This window comes from Zophobas morio, unplaced genomic scaffold (genome assembly GCF_036711695.1).
Source record: "Zophobas morio isolate AGI-343-1 ecotype UQ-CSIRO unplaced genomic scaffold, CSIRO_AGI_Zmor_V1 ptg000828l, whole genome shotgun sequence".
Lineage (NCBI taxonomy): Eukaryota > Metazoa > Arthropoda > Insecta > Coleoptera > Tenebrionidae > Zophobas > Zophobas morio.
Window position 1 is genome coordinate 8953 of NW_026972930.1, and position 11266 is coordinate 20218.

General features: G+C 35.6%; 1 long non-coding RNA gene across 1 annotated transcript; it reads right to left on the bottom strand.

Moving 5' to 3' along the window:
* Nucleotides 1–2288: 2288 nt before the first annotated feature.
* On the bottom strand, nucleotides 2289–3139 carry LOC135121996 (uncharacterized). The gene is made up of 3 exons (XR_010279196.1): nucleotides 2965–3139; nucleotides 2789–2851; nucleotides 2289–2738 (listed from the first exon to the last, which is right to left on the bottom strand). It is a non-coding gene; the product is annotated as an uncharacterized LOC135121996 (long non-coding RNA).
* Nucleotides 3140–11266: the final 8127 nt, after the last annotated feature.

An 11266-nucleotide genomic window follows, 5' to 3' on the forward strand; every position in this document is an offset into this window, starting at 1 on the left:
AAGTACAAGAAAACACTTCAAAAGTGACGTTTCTGAAGAATTTTAACAGTTTTCTTGTATCTGCGAACGCCAGAATGCATAAAATTGACCTAAACGTCTCCTTTTCCTATTCTGAGTCGATTCTGCATGCTTTAAGTGTGTTTGGTGGCTCAGAACCATCAAAAAACGTTGAAATATAGTTCAAATTCAATAAAAATCGACAAAAATACAGTTTCTAGCTAAAATTTGATGGTTTCGTTGCACTTTCCGAGCCCGTAGGGTATCTGAGTGGCTTAAAAGTACAAGAAAACACTTCAAAAGTGACGTTTCTGAAGAATTTTAACAGTTTTCTTGTATCTACGAACGCCAGAATGCATAAAATTGACCTAAACGTCTCCTTTTCCTATTCTGAGTCGATTCTGCATGCTTTAAGTGTGTTTGGTGGCTCAGAACCATCAAAAAACGTTGAAATATAGTTCAAATTCAATAAAAATCGACAAAAATACAGTTTCTAGCTAAAATTTGATGGTTTCGTTGCACTTTCCGAGCCCGTAGGGTATCTGAGTGGCTTAAAAGTATAAGAAAACACTTCAAAAGTGACGTTTCTGAAGAATTTTAACAGTTTTCTTGTATCTACGAACGCCAGAATGCATAAAACTGACCTAAACGTCTCCTTTTCCTATTCTGAGTCGATTCTGCATGCTTTAAGTGTGTTTGGTGGCTCAGAACCATCAAAAAACGTTGAAATATAGTTCAAATTCAATAAAAATCGACAAAAATACAGTTTCTAGCTAAAATTTGATGGTTTCGTTGCACTTTCCGAGCCCGTAGGGTATCTGAGTGGCTTAAAAGTACAAGAAAACACTTCAAAAGTGACGTTTCTGAAGAATTTTAACAGTTTTCTTGTATCTACGAACGCCAGAATGCATAAAATTGACCTAAACGTCTCCTTTTCCTATTCTGAGTCGATTCTGCATGCTTTAAGTGTGTTTGGTGGCTCAGAACCATCAAAAAATGTTGAAATATAGTTCAAATTCAATAAAAATCGACAAAAATACAGTTTCTAGCTAAAATTTGATGGTTTCGTTGCACTTTCCGAGCCCGTAGGGTATCTGAGTGGCTTAAAAGTACAAGAAAACACTTCAAAAGTGACGTTTCTGAAGAATTTTAACAGTTTTCTTGTATCTACGAACGCCAGAATGCATAAAATTGACCTAAACGTCTCCTTTTCCTATTCTGAGTCGATTCTGCATGCTTTAAGTGTGTTTGGTGGCTCAGAACCATCAAAAAACGTTGAAATATAGTTCAAATTCAATAAAAATCGACAAAAATACAGTTTCTAGCTAAAATTTGATGGTTTCGTTGCACTTTCCGAGCCCGTAGGATATCTGAGTGGCTTAAAAGTACAAGAAAACACTTCAAAAGTGACGTTTCTGAAGAATTTTAACAGTTTTCTTGTATCTACGAACGCCAGAATGCATAAAATTGACCTAAACGTCTCCTTTTCCTATTCTGAGTCGATTCTGCATGCTTTAAGTGTGTTTGGTGGCTCAGAACCATCAAAAAACGTTGAAATATAGTTCAAATTCAATAAAAATCGACAAAAATACAGTTTCTAGCTAAAATTTGATGGTTTCGTTGCACTTTCCGAGCCCGTAGGGTATCTGAGTGGCTTAAAAGTACAAGAAAACACTTCAAAAGTGACGTTTCTGAAGAATTTTAACAGTTTTCTTGTATCTACGAACGCCAGAATGCATAAAATTGACCTAAACGTCTCCTTTTCCTATTCTGAGTCGATTCTGCATGCTTTAAGTGTGTTTGGTGGCTCAGAACCATCAAAAAACGTTGAAATATAGTTCAAATTCAATAAAAATCGACAAAAATACAGTTTCTAGCTAAAATTTGATGGTTTCGTTGCACTTTCCGAGCCCGTAGGGTATCTGAGTGGCTTAAAAGTACAAGAAAACACTTCAAAAGTGACGTTTCTGAAGAATTTTAACAGTTTTCTTGTATCTACGAACGCCAGAATGCATAAAATTGACCTAAACGTCTCCTTTTCCTATTCTGAGTCGATTCTGCATGCTTTAAGTGTGTTTGGTGGCTCAGAACCATCAAAAAACGTTGAAATATAGTTCAAATTCAATAAAAATCGACAAAAATACAGTTTCTAGCTAAAATTTGATGGTTTCGTTGCACTTTTCGAGCCCATAGGGTATCTGAGTGGCTTAAAAGTACAAGAAAACACTTCAAAAGTGACGTTTCTGAAGAATTTTAACCCTCGAGCGGGCGCGCGTTCTGACATTCCAAGAGCGGGCGCGTCGTGTATTTTGTACACAATGAATAGATGTGTCGTTTAAATGTTAAATTAATGTTTTTTATTAAGTAGAAATGTTGACATTTCCTTTATCATTTTATTATTTCAATAATTAAACAACATATGACGCTTTAGATATAAAAATTTATTTACAAAATTTAACAAGAATGTAAGACAAAAATCAATCACTTTCGATTTATCTTTTCCTATAAAGTTGTCATTAGATGACATCAAACTAGTTCCAGGATCATTAGGAAAATCTTCTGTATTGCTACAGTCCGCGAGAAGTTCAATTTCAGATTCAGAGTCGTGACCACTGAACGCAACTACTTCTTCATCCGTTTCTGAAATATCTTCATTTTCTAATTCAGTTGGCTCCGTTTCTGAGTCTTCATCATGCAGAATTCTATACAGCTCATCATCTGTTAGGTAACGTCTTCTAGCCCTACAAAATTTATATAAGATCACAAAATTTATTGGCATTCAAAAACTTACATATTTTTAGTTCTTTTTCAATCGGTGTCTTATACAAAAATTAATAAAACGTCCCTTGAAAATCTGAATACAATAAAAATATGATTTTATAACTAATTAATTTCATGCAACAGGTTACTAATTGAATGAATATAAACAAATGTTGCGCTAAAAATGACAAAATATTAAATACTTACATCAGAAAGCGCGGCGTGTACTCTATACACAACACGGGAGAGATTCTTGTTTTTGCTAACTGTTTAGTTCTCACACTCACAAACAAAAGTTTTACTTGACCACTCGAAAGACAAAACTCGACTAGAGGAATACCTGAATCTACCCGACCGGATGTTGTATTATGCTAATTTTAGAACCAATAATCTGGTCACCGTGTACAAAATACACGTGCGCGCCCGCTCGAGGGTTTTAACAGTTTTCTTGTATCTACGAACGCCAGAATGCATAAAATTGACCTAAACGTCTCCTTTTCCTATTCTGAGTCGATTCTGCATGCTTTAAGTGTGTTTGGTGGCTCAGAACCATCAAAAAACGTTGAAATATAGTTCAAATTCAATAAAAATCGACAAAAATACAGTTTCTAGCTAAAATTTGATGGTTTCGCTGCACTTTCCGAGCCCGTTGGGTATCTGAGTGGCTTACAAGTACAAGAAAACACTTCAAAAGTGACGTTTCTGAAGAATTTTAACAGTTTTCTTGTATCTACGAACGCCAGAATGCATAAAATTGACCTAAACGTCTCCTTTTCCTATTCTGAGTCGATTCTGCATGCTTTAAGTGTGTTTGGTGGATCAGAACCATCAAAAAACGTTGAAATATAGTTCAAATTCAATAAAAATCGACAAAAATACAGTTTCTAGCTAAAATTTGATGGTTTCGTTGCACTTTCCGAGCCCGTAGGGTATCTGAGTGGCTTAAAAGTACAAGAAAACACTTCAAAAGTGACGTTTCTGAAGAATTTTAACAGTTTTCTTGTATCTGCGAACGCCAGAATGCATAAAATTGACCTAAACGTCTCCTTTTCCTATTCTGAGTCGATTCTGCATGCTTTAAGTGTGTTTGGTGGCTCAGAACCATCAAAAAACGTTGAAATATAGTTCAAATTCAATAAAAATCGACAAAAATACAGTTTCTAGCTAAAATTTGATGGTTTCGTTGCACTTTCCGAGCCCGTAGGGTATCTGAGTGGCTTAAAAGTACAAGAAAACACTTCAAAAGTGACGTTTCTGAAGAATTTTAACAGTTTTCTTGTATCTACGGACGCCAGAATGCACAAAATTGACCTAAACGTCTCCTTTTCCTATTCTGAGTCGATTCTGCATGCTTTAAGTGTGTTTGGTGGCTCAGAACCATCAAAAAACGTTGAAATATTGTTCAAATTCAATAAAAATCGACAAAAATACAGTTTCTAGCTAAAATTTGATGGTTTCGTTGCACTTTCCGAGCCCGTAGGGTATCTGAGTGGCTTAAAAGTACAAGAAAACACTTCAAAAGTGACGTTTCTGAAGAATTTTAACAGTTTTCTTGTATCTACGAACGCCAGAATGCATAAAACTGACCTAAACGTCTCCTTTTCCTATTCTGAGTCGATTCTGCATGCTTTAAGTGTGTTTGGTGGCTCAGAACCATCAAAAAACGTTGAAATATAGTTCAAATTCAATAAAAATCGACAAAAATACAGTTTCTAGCTAAAATTTGATGGTTTCGTTGCACTTTCCGAGCCCGTAGGGTATCTGAGTGGCTTAAAAGTACAAGAAAACACTTCAAAAGTGACGTTTCTGAAGAATTTTAACAGTTTTCTTGTATCTACGAACGCCAGAATGCATAAAATTGACCTAAACGTCTCCTTTTCCTATTCTGAGTCGATTCTGCATGCTTTAAGTGTGTTTGGTGGCTCAGAACCATCAAAAAACGTTGAAATATAGTTCAAATTCAATAAAAATCGACAAAAATACAGTTTCTAGCTAAAATTTGATGGTTTCGTTGCACTTTCCGAGCCCGTAGGGTATCTGAGTGGCTTAAAAGTACAAGAAAACACTTCAAAAGTGACGTTTCTGAAGAATTTTAACAGTTTTCTTGTATCTACGAACGCCAGAATGCATAAAATTGACCTAAACGTCTCCTTTTCCTATTCTGAGTCGATTCTGCATGCTTTAAGTGTGTTTGGTGGCTCAGAACCATCAAAAAATGTTGAAATATAGTTCAAATTCAATAAAAATCGACAAAAATACAGTTTCTAGCTAAAATTTGATGGTTTCGTTGCACTTTCCGAGCCCGTAGGGTATCTGAGTGGCTTAAAAGTACAAGAAAACACTTCAAAAGTGACGTTTCTGAAGAATTTTAACAGTTTTCTTGTATCTACGAACGCCAGAATGCATAAAATTGACCTAAACGTCTCCTTTTCCTATTCTGAGTCGATTCTGCATGCTTTAAGTGTGTTTGGTGGCTCAGAACCATCAAAAAACGTTGAAATATAGTTCAAATTCAATAAAAATCGACAAAAATACAGTTTCTAGCTAAAATTTGATGGTTTCGTTGCACTTTCCGAGCCCGTAGGATATCTGAGTGGCTTAAAAGTACAAGAAAACACTTCAAAAGTGACGTTTCTGAAGAATTTTAACAGTTTTCTTGTATCTACGAACGCCAGAATGCATTAAATTGACCTAAACGTCTCCTTTTCCTATTCTGAGTCGATTCTGCATGCTTTAAGTGTGTTTGGTGGCTCAGAACCATCAAAAAACGTTGAAATATAGTTCAAATTCAATAAAAATCGACAAAAATACAGTTTCTAGCTAAAATTTGATGGTTTCGTTGCACTTTCCGAGCCCGTAGGGTATCTGAGTGGCTTAAAAGTACATGAAAACACTTCAAAAGTGACGTTTCTGAAGAATTTTAACAGTTTTCTTGTATCTACGAACGCCAGAATGCATTAAATTGACCTAAACGTCTCCTTTTCCTATTCTGAGTCGATTCTGCATGCTTTAAGTGTGTTTGGTGGCTCAGAACCATCAAAAAACGTTGAAATATAGTTCAAATTCAATAAAAATCGACAAAAATACAGTTCTAGCTAAAATTTGATGGTTTCGTTGCACTTTCCGAGCCCGTAGGGTATCTGAGTGGCTTAAAAGTACAAGAAAACACTTCAAAAGTGACGTTTCTGAAGAATTTTAACAGTTTTCTTGTATCTACGAACGCCAGAATGCATAAAATTGACCTAAACGTCTCCTTTTCCTATTCTGAGTCGATTCTGCATGCTTTAAGTGTGTTTGGTGGCTCAGAACCATCAAAAAACGTTGAAATATAGTTCAAATTCAATAAAAATCGACAAAAATACAGTTTCTAGCTAAAATTTGATGGTTTCGTTGCACTTTCCGAGCCCGTTGGGTATCTGAGTGGCTTAAAAGTACAAGAAAACACTTCAAAAGTGACGTTTCTGAAGAATTTTAACAGTTTTCTTGTATCTACGAACGCCAGAATGCATAAAATTGACCTAAACGTCTCCTTTTCCTATTCTGAGTCGATTCTGCATGCTTTAAGTGTGTTTGGTGGCTCAGAACCATCAAAAAACGATGAAATATAGTTCAAATTCAATAAAAATCGACAAAAATACAGTTTCTAGCTAAAATTTGATGGTTTCGTTGCACTTTTCGAGCCCATAGGGTATCTGAGTGGCTTAAAAGTACAAGAAAACACTTCAAAAGTGACGTTTCTGAAGAATTTTAACAGTTTTCTTGTATCTACGAACGCCAGAATGCATAAAATTGACCTAAACGTCTCCTTTTCCTATTCTGAGTCGATTCTGCATGCTTTAAGTGTGTTTGGTGGCTCAGAACCATCAAAAAACGTTGAAATATAGTTCAAATTCAATAAAAATCGACAAAAATACAGTTTCTAGCTAAAATTTGATGGTTTCGCTGCACTTTCCGAGCCCGTTGGGTATCTGAGTGGCTTTAAAAGTACAAGAAAACACTTCAAAAGTGACGTTTCTGAAGAATTTTAACAGTTTTCTTGTATCTACGAACGCCAGAATGCATAAAATTTACCTAAACGTCTCCTTTTCCTATTCTGAGTCGATTCTGCATGCTTTAAGTGTGTTTGGTGGATCAGAACCATCAAAAAACGTTGAAATATAGTTCAAATTCAATAAAAATCGACAAAAATACAGTTTCTAGCTAAAATTTGATGGTTTCGTTGCACTTTCCGAGCCCGTTGGGTATCTGAGTGGCTTAAAAGTACAAGAAAACACTTCAAAAGTGACGTTTCTGAAGAATTTTAACAGTTTTCTTGTATCTACGAACGCCAGAATGCATAAAATTGACCTAAACGTCTCCTTTTCCTATTCTGAGTCGATTCTGCATGCTTTAAGTGTGTTTGGTGGCTCAGAACCATCAAAAAACGTTGAAATATAGTTCAAATTCAATAAAAATCGACAAAAATACAGTTTCTAGCTAAAATTTGATGGTTTCGTTGCACTTTTCGAGCCCATAGGGTATCTGAGTGGCTTAAAAGTACAAGAAAACACTTCAAAAGTGACGTTTCTGAAGAATTTTAACAGTTTTCTTGTATCTACGAACGCCAGAATGCATAAAATTGACCTAAACGTCTCCTTTTCCTATTCTGAGTCGATTCTGCATGCTTTAAGTGTGTTTGGTGGCTCAGAACCATCAAAAAACGTTGAAATATAGTTCAAATTCAATAAAAATCGACAAAAATACAGTTTCTAGCTAAAATTTGATGGTTTCGCTGCACTTTCCGAGCCCGTTGGGTATCTGAGTGGCTTAAAAGTACAAGAAAACACTTCAAAAGTGACGTTTCTGAAGAATTTTAACAGTTTTCTTGTATCTACGAACGCCAGAATGCATAAAATTGACCTAAACGTCTCCTCTTCCTATTCTGAGTCGATTCTGCATGCTTTAAGTGTGTTTGGTGGATCAGAACCATCAAAAAACGTTGAAATATAGTTCAAATTCAATAAAAATCGACAAAAATACAGTTTCTAGCTAAAATTTGATGGTTTCGTTGCACTTTCCGAGCCCGTAGGGTATCTGAGTGGCTTAAAAGTACAAGAAAACACTTCAAAAGTGACGTTTCTGAAGAATTTTAACAGTTTTCTTGTATCTGCGAACGCCAGAATGCATAAAATTGACCTAAACGTCTCCTTTTCCTATTCTGAGTCGATTCTGCATGCTTTAAGTGTGTTTGGTGGCTCAGAACCATCAAAAAACGTTGAAATATAGTTCAAATTCAATAAAAATCGACAAAAATACAGTTTCTAGCTAAAATTTGATGGTTTCGTTGCACTTTCCGAGCCCGTAGAGTATCTGAGTGGCTTAAAAGTACAAGAAAACACTTCAAAAGTGACGTTTCTGAAGAATTTTAACAGTTTTCTTGTATCTACGAACGCCAGAATGCATAAAATTGACCTAAACGTCTCCTTTTCCTATTCTGAGTCGATTCTGCATGCTTTAAGTGTGTTTGGTGGCTCAGAACCATCAAAAAACGTTGAAATATAGTTCAAATTCAATAAAAATCGACAAAAATACAGTTTCTAGCTAAAATTTGATGGTTTCGTTGCACTTTCCGAGCCCGTAGGGTATCTGAGTGGCTTAAAAGTACAAGAAAACACTTCAAATGTGACGTTTCTGAAGAATTTTAACAGTTTTCTTGTATCTACGAACGCCAGAATGCATAAAATTGACCTAAACGTCTCCTTTTCCTATTCTGAGTCGATTCTGCATGCTTTAAGTGTGTTTGGTGGCTCAGAACCATCAAAAAACGTTGAAATATAGTTCAAATTCAATAAAAATCGACAAAAATACAGTTTCTAGCTAAAATTTGATAGTTTCGTTGCACTTTCCGAGCCCGTAGGGTATCTGAGTGGCTTAAAAGTACAAGAAAACAATTCAAAAGTGACGTTTCTGAAGAATTTTAACAGTTTTCTTGTATCTACGAACGCCAGAATGCATAAAATTGACCTAAACGTCTCCTTTTCCTATTCTGAGTCGATTCTGCATGCCTTAAGTGTGTTTGGTGGCTCAGAACCATCAAAAAACGTTGAAATATAGTTCAAATTCAATAAAAATCGACAAAAATACAGTTTCTAGCTAAAATTTGATGGTTTCGTTGCACTTTCCGAGCCCGTAGGGTATCTGAGTGGCTTAAAAGTACAAGAAAACACTTCAAAAGTGACGTTTCTGAAGAATTTTAACAGTTTTCTTGTATCTACGAACGCCAGAATGCATAAAATTGACCTAAACGTCTCCTTTTCCTATTCTGAGTCGATTCTGCATGCTTTAAGTGTGTTTGGTGGCTCAGAACCATCAAAAAACGTTGAAATATAGTTCAAATTCAATAAAAATCGACAAAAATACAGTTTCTAGCTAAAATTTGATGGTTTCGTTGCACTTTCCGAGCCCGTAGGGTATCTGAGTGGCTTAAAAGTACAAGAAAACACTTCAAAAGTGACGTTTCTGAAGAATTTTAACAGTTTTCTTGTATCTACGAACGCCAGAATGCATAAAATTTACCTAAACGTCTCCTTTTCCTATTCTGAGTCGATTCTGCATGCTTTAAGTGTGTTTGGTGGCTCAGAACCATCAAAAAACGTTGAAATATAGTTCAAATTCAATAAAAATCGAGAAAAATACAGTTTCTAGCTAAAATTTGATGGTTTCGTTGCACTTTCCGAGCCCGTAGGGTATCTGAGTGGCTTAAAAGTACAAGAAAACACTTCAAAAGTGACGTTTCTGAAGAATTTTAACAGTTTTCTTGTATCTACGAACGCCAGAATGCATAAAATTGACCTAAACGTCTCCTTTTCCTATTCTGAGTCGATTCTGCATGCTTTAAGTGTGTTTGGTGGCTCAGAACCATCAAAAAACGTTGAAATATAGTTCAAATTCAATAAAAATCGACAAAAATACAGTTTCTAGCTAAAATTTGATAGTTTCGTTGCACTTTCCGAGCCCGTAGGGTATCTGAGTGGCTTAAAAGTACAAGAAAACACTTCAAAAGTGACGTTTCTGAAGAATTTTAACAGTTTTCTTGTATCTACGAACGCCAGAATGCATAAAATTGACCTAAACGTCTCCTTTTCCTATTCTGAGTCGATTCTGCATGCCTTAAGTGCGTTTGGTGGCTCAGAACCATCAAAAAACGTTGAAATATAGTTCAAATTCAATAAAAATCGACAAAAATACAGTTTCTAGCTAAAATTTGATGGTTTCGTTGCACTTTCCGAGCCCGTAGGGTATCTGAGTGGTTTAAAAGTACAAGAAAACACTTCAAAAGTGACGTTTCTGAAGAATTTTAACAGTTTTCTTGTATCTACGAACGCCAGAATGCATAAAATTGACCTAAACGTCTCCTTTTCCTATTCTGAGTCGATTCTGCATGCTTTAAGTGTGTTTGGTGGCTCAGAACCATCAAAAAACGTTGAAATATAGTTCAAATTCAATAAAAATCGACAAAAATACAGTTTCTAGGTAAAATTTGATAGTTTCGTTGCACTTTCCGAGCCCGTAGGGTATCTGAGTGGCTTAAAAGTACAAGAAAACACTTCAAAAGTGACGTTTCTGAAGAATTTTAACAGTTTTCTTGTATCTACGAACGCCAGAATGCATAAAATTGACCTAAACGTCTCCTTTTCCTATTCTGAGTCGATTCTGCATGCCTTAAGTGTGTTTGGTGGCTCAGAACCATCAAAAAACGTTGAAATATAGTTCAAATTCAATAAAAATCGACAAAAATACAGTTTCTAGCTAAAATTTGATGGTTTCGTTGCACTTTCCGAGCCCGTAGGGTATCTGAGTGGCTTAAAAGTACAAGAAAACACTTCAAAAGTGACGTTTCTGAAGAATTTTAACAGTTTTCTTGTATCTACGAACGCCAGAATGCATAAAATTGACCTAAACGTCTCCTTTTCCTATTCTGAGTCGATTCTGCATGCTTTAAGTGTGTTTGGTGGCTCAGAACCATCAAAAAACGTTGAAATATAGTTCAAATTCAATAAAAATCGACAAAAATACAGTTTCTAGCTAAAATTTGATGGTTTCGTTGCACTTTCCGAGCCCGTAGGGTATCTGAGTGGCTTAAAAGTACAAGAAAACACTTCAAAAGTGACGTTTCTGAAGAATTTTAACAGTTTTCTTGTATCTACGAACGCCAGAATGCATAAAATTGACCTAAACGTCTCCTTTTCCTATTCTGAGTCGATTCTGCATGCTTTAAGTGTGTTTGGTGGCTCAGAACCATCAAAAAACGTTGAAATATAGTTCAAATTCAATAAAAATCGAGAAAAATACAGTTTCTAGCTAAAATTTGATGGTTTCGTTGCACTTTCCGAGCCCGTAGGGTATCCGAGTGGCTTAAAAGTACAAGAAAACACTTCAAAAGTGACGTTTCTGAAGAATTTTAACAGTTTTCTTGTATCTACGAACGCCGGAATGCATAAAATTGACCTAAACGTCTCCTTTTCCTATT